The following is a 12,412-nucleotide window of genomic DNA, read 5'->3' as shown; positions in this document are numbered from 1 at the left end:
GCAAGAAAACCTTTGACATTTCCTGCAAGAACAATATTTTGAGGAACCTATGTGGTCCACAGCAAATCAAGATGGCAAGTGCCTTTCCAGAGAGATATATGGGCTGGTCCTTTGTTTCTGAGGAGTACTTTGCTAGGAAAATTTTAGCTGATATTGTGTTAAGCTTTGCTACTATTGTTTTCATTTTACCCTACTAACAGTTTGCTCCTCAGCTTTCTAAAACATTCCACATCTCTGTGACTTCCACAATTTATCTGCATTTATCATTTCCATGTAGAAAAATAATGAGGTGCAGATAAAAAGGAGTCTTTTTCGTTTGGCTGATCAGAGGATGAAGTTCAGAAGTCCTCATTAGTTTGTTACATTGTTAACTAGAGCTCCTCCAGTACAGTTCCATGCAACCTCTGTGTCTATTCAAGATCAGGCTCAAAAGAGAGACAGAAGGAGTCACAGGAGTGTATTTCTGCTACACATCACAAAATGACAGAGGAGAGAGCAGAAGTTATTAGGCAATAAAAGCAAGAGAACAAGACCAGATCACTGTGGAGAGCCTGCAGCTGGGTCACTCCAGGTGTGCAGCAAGCAGGGATGGGAGGGCCCTTTGAAGTTCTGCCATGCAGTTTTGCATATTCATTCCATGGGAAGAAAAAAGCCCTCAAAGCAAGGGATTTATCCCATGGTTTAATTAGTTTTCCTGACTGCCAGAAACAGAGTGTTTATCAAGGCTAATTTATAGACCAAAGTCTTGTATCGCCCGATAGCACATTATCAGGAGTTGTCTCATAGATGCAAATTTCCTTTTTGATCCTCCTTGTCTACATTATCTGCTTTGATATTCTACCAGAATACTGTCAAGGTCTTGGTTTCATTATCTATCCAAATTTGACTACACAGCTGTAACTTGCTTTACTTCTCCCATATGCCTTTTCTTACATTGCATTTGACAGTTCTCATTCTTAGCCACACTGTCCTTGATCTGCCACATATTTTATTACTGCTATTTTTCTGAAATTTTAATATTACATTTTTTACATTTTTGGGGATGCTTAATTAGTTTCACCTTTATTCCATGACAGAGAATGGGCAATTCTTTCACCATGTAATCCAAGTTGCTCTTGGCAAAACGTTAAATGACAAAATCAGAAAAAACAAAAACCTATAGGTGTTCAAGAAGAGGGTTTTTCCCTAGTTCTGTATCAGTAACACGTATCATCACAAGCATTAAGTATTGTATGTCCCATTTTTTTCCATAATGAGAAAGCACAGAGGCATTTTCCCTGTCTAAAACATTAGAGTGAATGAACCTATGAAGGGTTCCCTTCCTGTGAAGGGAAACAAAATTCAGGAAGGTGAATGGCCATGTGATTGTCTCAGCATCCAGCGGAATATCACATTAAAGCTCAGTTCCTCAGCTATTCACTCAAAGGTTATGAAGGTAATTCCTAGAGAACAAACAGTTGGCATCACTCAACTGTGTGTTCACCTTAGGAAGCTGATTACTTTTGAGGAGGAATCACAGCTATCTCTATTTAAAGAGGCCAACTATTGTTACTACATAAAAGTCCCTAGTTTTTAAAGTAACAATTATAGAAAGCATTGCACTTACTACATGACAATTCTTTTTAAGGCTGTTTTGAGGGAGAAGTCAGCTTCTGTGGAAGAGCATTTAAAAATACCTGTAGCCATTAAATGAAGCTATTATACTACACTATAACAGGCTGAAAACTGTTAAACAATGAAAACATATGCAAAACTTAATTTATGTTTAGAATTAAAGATATTTAAGAGTTAACTGTTTACACATATAATGTCTTTCAGGATGCTAGGATTAGTGAAAGCATGCAATTCATGCCTCATTAACTGATTGAGAGAAGAAAATGAGCTTTCCTGTTTTTGAGTTGTCAGTCAGTTAATCAGTTTAGAATAATTAAATCATTGACCTTGATCAAGTGCAAAAGTGTTTTGGCTTTTGTGGAAAAGGTCAAAATCACAAAAATAAGATTTAAATATGTTCCCTGGTCCTTACTTTGTCCCAGTCACCAGGCAGCAAAAGCAAACCTTTCATAGAAAAGGTTTTGAGCAAAGCATACACTTGATACAAAAAACCTTTGAATGCTAGTTTCAATATAATCAGTCAGTTGAGGGGTATGTTACAGCATTTTATTCCACTGCATATATTGACATATTTCCACATTTTAGGTACGTTTTTATTTAAAATAAAGATTTATTCTTTAAAAGAAAAAAAAATCACCAGAGTCAATGCTGAACTATGTTGAAGTCAGTTCAAAAACAACATGTATGCAGACTCTGTTCCTCCCAGACCCCCTGCAGCAGTGTGAACTCTGCTATTTTACCACCACTTATCTTTTACCTTTCCAGTGTCAGAATGATACAATGTTAGAGAGGTGCAAGTCCAAAGATTTTGCACTGGAGATAACTCCAGGGGTCAGTGACCCTTAACCCCAGATGATGCCTAGAGACAAGAAGCATTTACAGCACAGTCAGTTTTGTCTGATTTGCTATAGGCTGAAGACAACTTTACTACAGCCTTTGAACTTGATGCATGGGGAAAGTTGGGATCCAGGAGACAAGTTACAAAGGTTGTTTTCAGTATTTGAAGATCTACATACCCAAGGACTGAGCCAGATGGGACTGGCTGGTCTATAGCTTCCCTGGTTCTGGTAAAACCTGGTCAGAAGCCAGTGTCCAACTGCAAACATCACACTAAAGTATTGTTTTATGTTCAGACACATAACACAAGTCGTGATTTAATGCTGCTCTCTAGTGGTTTGGATTTTGTGCAAGTGGGGCACATTTCCAGGAACAGTCAGGAATTCCCCATCACCACTCACAGCCTGTTCGCTCCTTTGTTCCCTGTCTCAGCAGGCACCACTAACTGCTTCCTGAAAAAAAATGTTTACAGGCATGAAGAGTCTGTCCTGTAAGCTGTGCTGAGAAGTGATGCACCAATTTTAGCCTGAACCATCTCAAAACTTTGGTTTAGCTTCTGCAGCTTGTGACTGCAGTACGCACTTCCTCCAGATATTTACAGATTATACACACAAATGCCACAATGTGTTTCTGAGGAGCTTTGATGGCCCATTAGGAAAATGGGCCATTTAACTGCACCATTTTCTCTAAAAGATTCCCAAATCTCAAGATTTGTTCTATTGATGAGTCCTCCTAGGAGCTTTTACCGCGAACCCAAATAATCCTCCTATTCTGTTCTAGCTCCACTTTAACTACACAGCATTGAAAGAGAACCAAGACAAATGGACCAGAAGGGAACAGCCAGAAAAGGGCTACTCTATAAGGGGGGCTCCCTAGGAGAGCACAGCCTGTTTGATGTGAATTGCATCTAGAAGCTGAAGGCAGAGACAAGACTAAAGACAAGGACAAAACATGTCCAAGGTCCAGTAAGGAGACCAAGACTAGGCCATAGATATGGCATGGAAGAAATGCAATTGCTCATCCAGGATCCTTTTTAAAGTTGGATGGCACTTTTCTGTAGCCCTGGCACTGTAGTGATTTAAGCAGCACTTACAGAGCTCACTCAGCAGCCAAGCACTTTCATATGTGAGCTGCCTCTGAGCTCCTGGGTGAGCATCATCTGCTCCTAGTAAGTTGTTACTATTTACTGCACTGATTTGGGCTAAAACCCTTTCTTGTCAGCAGTGATATTTTCTCTGAGACATTCTTCTTGAATGTAAGAATTCCTCAGATCCACTGTAAGGAATGTTTCATCAGGAACATCCCTGTTCTGCTCTGTAGGCCATCAATCTAAGGGATGCACAGCTTTGCTGTAGTAATCTTCTCCTTTGTTACTTGCTTATTTACTGATTCCATCAACTTTGATTGATTTTTGTTGGTTTGTTTTTTTAAATTCTCATTTAAGCCATGATATATGATGCCATTTGTCAGAATTTACATTGCTTTTTATTTTCACTATTCAGATCTTCTATTCTTTATTTCTGCTGCTTCCTGTATCTAAGCATGATTGTTGTATTTTTACAATGTCTATTACACATCTTAGTTCCATTTCAGATAATGATATTTTCTTGCCATTTTCTAGTTTTTATTCTTTTAGTTGCTCCTCTTGTCTTGACTTCTTTGCTTCTTGGGGATCTTTTTAAAAGTTGATGTTACAAATGTGCATTTTTCAGGTCTTTCTCTGCAACCAGAATTTGGACTTTATAAAAACACAGAAACATATATACATGTACATGCATTTCCACAGCAGCTTTCAGGGCAAGAAAGAAAAAATGGTTTCATACACAAGAGATTACTTTCAGATGAAATTTCTTACTTAGGTAAGTGTTGAGCATCTGGGAGAAAGCAAACATTTCTTTCATAAATCAGGCTGATCCTTTAGAAATCAAATAGGTTTAGTTTCTCTGAGTATTTGTAGGCACAGCACATGTTTTGGGACCACACTGCTATGTTAAAAAAAGTAAAAAAAAAGTTGAACCAGATAATAACATTCAGAACTTTCTTAGCACATCTCATTCAAATTATCATGAAACTGTATTAAAATATTACACTGAAAAATGGGGTGGGTAGCTGCATTTCATCAATAAAGAAATTCAGATGCTGACTGCTGGAAAAGCATATCCAGGATCTCTCAGTAGTAGAATGAGAAGTGAGTCCCATGTCCTCACTCTCTACACATTCCTGACAAGCAATATTTGACAAAGGAACAGAGCCTCCAGTTTTAAAGCATTCTTTTCTAAGCACTTACAAATCATCTAGGTGCTATTTTCTCATTTCTACACAGAAATTAAGGTCGAACCTTAAACAGGGAAATCTCAGAACCTGCTGTAGTATCTTAGTGCTGGTTAATATTTAAGTCAGGTATTTTAGATGCCAATATTCTATTAGAACAAAAAAAATAAAATTCATGTTGGCCACTGTCTTTCTCCTGAAGATTAAAAGGAACTGAAACAACTATATAAGGGTACATTGCTGCCTCTGTCAACTGAAGAACTGGATAACTCATGAACAGTAAAATTAAAGCAAGGAAAGAAGGAAGAGAAAAATAAAGTGACAGAATCTGTATCTGTTGTATCTGAATCTGTGCTTTCAGTACAGCCAAAGTACAATTGCCACAGCATTTTATACAATTCTGCTGTGCAAACTTAGCACTTTCCCTGCTGCAGTGGAGAACTGAGACCTTTAGCATTTTGCTTTTTAACTAGCTCATATATTTTTCAACAGTTACTAGAATCCATATAACTTGCCTGTGCTTTTATCTCTAGGGCAATGCTGGTATCCTATCTCCATAGTGTTTCTACAATAAGCAAACTGAGGTCAATATTTTTTTTTTTCCTTTAAGAGCTATAATTATCAAGGCACAGCCCATTAGTGGAGAAAAGTATGAAGGAGATGAAAGTTCCCTTTCATGGCAGTAATGGTCCCACCACATTTCACTAGGCTCAGAAAAAGGATTAACTGCATGTGCTAATCCCCATATGCAGGCATAAAAGCAGAAGTGCATAAAGGCAGAAGCACAGGGTTTTGCATAAGGGCAGTGTCTCTTGCAAGCACCTAAGTAAACAAACACTAAAAATGTTTGCTCTCAAGGGTTTTTTTAAGGGTGCATGAAGTCTGTAATAAGCATTTAAACAGTCTGTGCAAAATACTTCTTGTTTGGTTTGGTAGTGAAGCCAAGGTATGAATCTCCCTCCCCCACCCCCTTTAATCCACTGCTGTGAACTGGGTCTGAGATAGAACTGGATTCCTGTCAAAATGATGGTTATGTATTATATCATGAGCTCTGAGGCATTGTTGTCATCCGCTTTGTGTGCAATTCCAATTAAATATTCAGAAATACATGAGAGTGCATCCTTTGACTAATGTGCTGCCAGGCATTTTTTTAATATGTGTGCCCCTGTCACTGTTCATATGACATCCCCAGTGCACGATTTAATTCATGGTAAGTTACTCCCTCTTTCATGCAGCTTTTGCTTCAAGTAATTATCTGTGAGCCTCTGTTGTTACTAAAGTGAGACCAGCACCTACAGAATGAAAGACAGTCCTCTGGAGTTCATTTATCATCTGAAGACTGGAACTTGCTCTAACCCTAATTTATAAAAAGAGAGTCAGCCACCTGTGTCAGCTTGCAATATCTGTATTGACTGTAAACTGCAAAAAGTACACATGTATTGCATATTACACCAAATAAGGGAATAAAGTGTAACCCTATTCTTTGTTTATTCATAGTCATTCTGGGATTACATATAGTTGGTTTGAAGTGTTCAACATCCTAGGCACCATTCCAGGTCCTGACATCTGCCCTAGCCTGGCATGAAAGGCAGCATGAACACAGACCTGCCTCTGTGGATGCTGTCTGGGGGATTAAAATAAAATAGAAATATTTTTTGCCTAGTGATTGGACTTTCCCATCAATATTAATGTGTATTGTCAGCTGCTCTTGGTAGAAACTTGTTTTGAGCAGAAGCTGTTGAATGTGGGTAGTTTTAAAAGCTACACAAAGTGTGCCTATGTGAGAAGTGTGGGAAGTGTGAGAAGTGTGAGAAGTGTGATCTCTGGCAGTTACTGTGTCAACGTGGTGACACTGACTGTAATTTTTCTTTTTGCTATAGATTCCCAGGTAGATGGTCTCTGCCTATTTCCTAGCACTGCAGTTCAACAACACTGTCACTATTCCAGAGGAATTAGTTATTAATTATTAGAATTCTTAATCTCGGAACATTAATATGGATCTAATGCAAGGCAGTGGATGCTTTGTGGATCAGTGGTCAGGTTGGAAAGATTACCTGGGAGAGGGAGTAAGAAGGCAGCACAGAGACAGTTGGTTAAAGCTGCAGTGGACAAGCAGATCTGGACAAAGTTATAGCCCAAAGTACACCTGTAGATCTTAGGAAAGTTCACACAGTGCCCAGCAGAGAAACAAGCCACTGATATTAATCTCTCATCTCTAAAAGAACAGGGGAAAAGAAAATTCCACTTACTCAAAAGGAACACAGAAACTCAGCAGAAGGTTAACCAAGTCAATATTCCATTATGTCCTAACACTGTGAGGACAGTTTTTACTGGAATAAAAGTGTATCTCAGTTCAGTGCCACTAGTATTGTTTCTGGACCACAGATGCTAGGCAGCTAGTTGATTTTTCATCCCTGCTGTCAACATTGAGAAGAAACTTTACCCTGGAGAGGGGAGATCACACAATGAATGATAAATTCATTAGAGAATGTTGGCCAGAAGCACAGGTTATCGGAAACACCATAACTCTGAAAGCATTATCATGTCAGGATCTCCTTCTTGTAAAAAAGTTTGTTGTCTGTGTAGGTGGAAAAAATACTTAAACAGATCAAAATACCCTGTAAAGAGAGAAACTATCATATGAATTTTATTGTTTATGGTAGGGGTGAATTATTATCAAGAGCCTTGTGCTGAGATCCTGAGAAAAAGTCACTGGTGATTCCAAATGTCAGCAGAATCTACTAGCAGAACTTTGCTGTCTGTACACTTCCAAGTCCTTGGCATGAGTTCAAAGTAAAAATGAATCTGAAAATTCCTGAAATCTGGGAAGCCCATATGTGAATCCAGTTATATATCCTGGCATTTGGGGAGAAACAGTTTTCTATTGCAAGACTTTGAAGCCTACATAAAAATTAAATTGCCTTCGTGCTCTATAACTAAAGTCATATGAAATACAGCATCTTTGTTTAAGTGAAGCCAAAAGTTCAAACTTGCTTATTTGAGGTTTTTTCTACTCATTAAAATTATCAAAATCTGGTTTTATTGCCAAACACATGGCTTTTGATGAAATGCAGCTTTCAGTCACTTTTTAGGCTGGATTTTGCAATTAATCTCATTTGAATTTTAATTTTGGAAACCCATAAATATAGATGCCTTCACAGTTTATTTAGTATGAAGTGATTTCAAATCTTGTTAGTTTATTTTTTCCAGTGATTCAAAGTTAACCATATACTACATGAACAATCTATCTTTGTTATATTTTAAAGCTAAACTAAAATTAGTATCTTCTTAATTTTCAAAAAACATTAAAAAGAAAAAATTAAAAAGAATTAAAAAGAATTTTATCTCAGAAAAAACAAAATTCTTCACCAGTTTGGGAGTTAAAAGATGGGGTATCTGATGTATTCCTATTGTACTGAAACAAAAGAAAAATCCTATGGAAATTAGTGAGAATTTTGTATGACCTCAGTGATGAAGTCCTAAATTTAATATCTGAATACTCCTATAACTATTATGTAATGCACAGGAGGTGCAACCATTATAGTTATGCTTCTATAATGACTCTTTTTACTTTATCATTTATGCCATCCTTGCAGGTTGTAGCATTTTCTACCTAGTGTTTGCATGGATGTGAATTATATGAGATGTAGGTGAAGAATCCTTGCTTGCCAACAATGTGTCCTTTTTTTATACAACCCAATTTGTATAAAATCTCACTAGAAGATGCCATCATCTGTTGGTGGAAGTGCTTTGTCCATTTAATAGAAGCCTCATGGAACACCTCCTGCCATAATGAAATAGAAACCCATTCTTTCTTGGTGCTCTGAGAACAAGCAGACCATGTCGAGAGTTCAGTGACTCCTCACATCATCTTCAGTGTATTTATTTTCTTGTCATGTAACAGGTTGAGAGAGGCTCTGTCACAGGCATTAAACAGCTTGCCTCATTTAACAATGCTCTTTCAAAGAACTATAAAGAAACACAACAAAGAAGAAAAAGTAATGACACAATAAGCCAAGCTGACATTTGGAGTTCAGGATTTTACACAACTGAGCAAAAAGCATTTGCATTCAGAGAAGTGAGCAGACTGATTACAGCTCTACAAGATAATGGGTAAGTGCTCTATCTTTATGCAGAAGGATCTTTAATAGAGATTTGAAATGGATTTTAGATAAGAACTTTCCCAATAAGAGGGATATATGGTCACAAAATGTGCTTGATACATGAGGAATGTAACACATTATTATTTTATCACAGAAACATCAAAATCTCTTCCTTCCATGTGCAAGACCCAGATGCTATATGCACGAAGCAATAGGTCAAATCCAGCTATAACTAATTTCAGAAACTATTACTAAATCTTCTATTGTTACCAACCCCTAACAAGACATTCAGGAATATGCTGACCACTTGTTTACACTTGATTCCATTCCTTTTCTTGATACCTCTCCTATATCTTCATACAAAGACTTCCCACTGCCCAGGGGTAACTGCAGCTTATCTTTATTTCATGCAACACCAAGCCAATCTTTTGCTTTTAAACATACCTGTATACTTTGTACCTAATGCTAAAATGCCATGTGAAACACTGACATTTTCACAGGGGAAAAAAACCCCTGCTGCATATGAGCTTTTGGCACGCCAACTCTTCAGCTTGAATACCATGGGCCCCTCACAGGAGAGAGCAGGTGGAAACCTGTCGACCTCTGAATGGTCCTTTCTACAACTATGAATCTGATGATACAGCCAAATCACAAGGCTGTCTATGCTTTTCTTGTTACACCATTAGGATTTAAGGGTGTTTTAAAATGAATAGGGACCCCTTAAAAGGAGTTAGTTCCTGAATTAGGCTGTGACTAGTCCAGCATGTAGGAAGCTAAGTGATGCTCCTTGCTCTGCCACAAACATTTTCTGTGGCAGCTGATACCTTGCTCAGATTCCAGTGGTGTCTAGGCAACTGACTGCTGTAGGTTTATAGCTCCCCTTGGTTTAGTTACCTCTGTGCCTCCAGCTGAACTTCATGCCAGAGAGAATTTTATTAATTCTCTGCTAGAGTTGGAATGGTCACCAATATCTGGCTACCAGTGCAGCAAGTACCTCCCTACCTTGCAGGGATGTTGTAGATGTGAAGTTAGGGAAGAGAGAATCAAAAGCTGCTTTACTGACAGCTGTAGAGGCCTGTAAGGTGTACAAAGTAAGCGTAGGTCTCTCAATATATGAGTCCTTCACCAAGATGTAGCATGAAGAAAACTAATACTTACGTGTTTGCAAAGTTGTGGCTAATTTGTTGGGTGTTCTTGGAAGGAAAAGGCAATGGCAAAATCATTTTCTCAAGGTAAGCGAAAATTTTTTCATCTGGAACAGATGTCTGGAGGAGTTGTAAAAGCTTGAGTCATTACTAACCAGCAGCTTCATTGTCTGGAAATAATTTCCTTTCTAGCAGGACCCTTTAACACATGAGCCAACTAGTGCCACCATACTGTGACCACCTGTTCCAATGAAATACTACTGTGTATTATTTTCCTGTCTTACACCAGCTGGCACTTGCATCTCTTTTTGCTGCATTATGCTTTTTAACAGCAGGCAATGATAAGGCTGCTCAAATGTCACACAGGGCAAGAATATGACTTAAGAAACTAGGGATGAAAACATGGGGGTAAACAGGGGTAACAAAGTAGGGCCATTCTGCTTGATGATGCCAGCCACTTGTACTCAGGTGAAATTGAACCTTGCAGCAGTCTAACCTAGTATCAATTATCTCTGTTTTAATGTTCCTGTCCACCCGAGTACTTTAAAACAATCATTAGTTATCTCAGTCTTTTTGACTACATCTAAGGGAAAGCTCTATCAGTGTAGGGGTGTGATTTGGGACTTCAGTTGTTGATTGGGTTCTTATCTCTGAGCCAGTGTGTGGTTATCAGCATAGGTAAAAAGTGCTGAAATCTCATCTCCTAAAGTTAGTAAAAGTGACAGGGAGAAGCTGCTAGTCATTTTGCACCTGAGGAGTGGACTTTTTAGTCTACACAGAAAAAAATATACCTGAATATCACTCTTTCACACACACTCACCCCTATACAAAACACAGTACCATTTATAAAACGGTCTTTCTTTTTCAAATAAGTAGTTTTGGGAATGTACTATGACCAAATCTGAAAGTAAAAGGTATTTTTTTTTCACTGACTTCAATACCTTGAAGAAAATTATAAATGAACAATGCTTTACTTAAGATGTTTGAGACCCCAGCCTTCACTGAAAATTCTAGGTAGGCAAATCTCCCCAGTTGGTCCATACTTCTTAAAGGCTGGGAAGAGAATTTCTCCATGAAAAGACATCACTTTTAATTTACAAACAGTGGAGTTTATGGAAGCATATACATTAGCCATTTTGCTCCAACAGAGACACACTTTTCAGGTAAATCTCACCAGACCAGGAGTGGAGTGCATTAAATGGACTAAATCCTTTTGGATGAAACTAAGTAATAATTTTGGTGCTGCTGAAATCATTTCAGGAATAAAGTACTTTCTGAGCTTAGCACAAAGTAAACAAATTGCTTTCTCATTCTTTGCCCCACCCCCCTCCCCTATTTGTCTATCATCCAGAATATTCTGATTTCTCAGCTGGAACATTCTTTAAATGTTCTGCAGACATTGCAAATGTTACAATCTAAAGTTAACTTACTTAAAAGATTGCACTTCAATCTATTTTATTTTATGGGCTTATGAACTTGCTGAAAAAAATTCATGTTCATCTGAAATTCACTATTTTATATGGAGAGAGTTGCATTTTGAACTTCACTAGAGTGCATAATATAACCTGAATGAGGGAAAATATATTTTCTTCTTTAACCTTTAATACTTTAGGCAATATTATTTTATTGTTAATCAGGCCATAATTTACATGTTAAACTCAACACAAACTTTATATGACCTTCTTTCTACCCAGCAACATATGGATTTGCATTACACAATTAAAAATTAATATAATTCTACTAATAGTACTGACAAGATTATTTGATACAAATTTTATTTCTTTTGAAGGAATGACTTACATTTTGATTATTATAGTTTTAAATATCTGAGGGTAGTATGTTGCACACGTTTTAGGTATGCTTATGTATCTGCACACACATATATGTGCAGATCTGTAGAAATTAGTGTGGTATGTGAAACCTTTGCTGGATTCACTGGCTTCCACTGCTGTTGTTCTGAGAAGATTCACATGCTTGAAGTGAAGTATCTTTATACGTGCGTAAGAAATTATAAATTCTGATATGAGAATCTGTGCCAGGAAGGGACTTCCTCTAAGAAGTGATGCAGATAATTATGTAAGGCATGGGTGTGTTGTGAAAAGCAAAGAATATTAATATTTTCAATTGTCAGCCCATATGAGGGGAGGGAATGACTTTGTTTGGTGTCTTTTTACTGAAAAATGGAAACCAGTCTTACAGTACCTCTCCAAGGAGGTTCTGAAATTTGAAATTACAATATGGGACAAACTTAACTGTGCACTGACAGAAGGTATTCCTAGACTTTAAGTGATGTAATTGTTCCTTTTATGGTTTCTGACTAAATGGGGTCTGTTGTATTCTAGAATGCCTTAAAAGACATATATGGCTGCCTAGGGCACTTCTTTAGAGAAGAAAATACAACATTTCTTAGTTAAGAAGTTAAAGAAAGGAACAAAAGCAGGC

The sequence above is a fragment of the Parus major genome, chromosome 5 (genome assembly GCF_001522545.3).
Source record: "Parus major isolate Abel chromosome 5, Parus_major1.1, whole genome shotgun sequence".
NCBI lineage: Eukaryota > Metazoa > Chordata > Aves > Passeriformes > Paridae > Parus > Parus major.
This window is presented reverse-complemented; position numbering follows the sequence as displayed.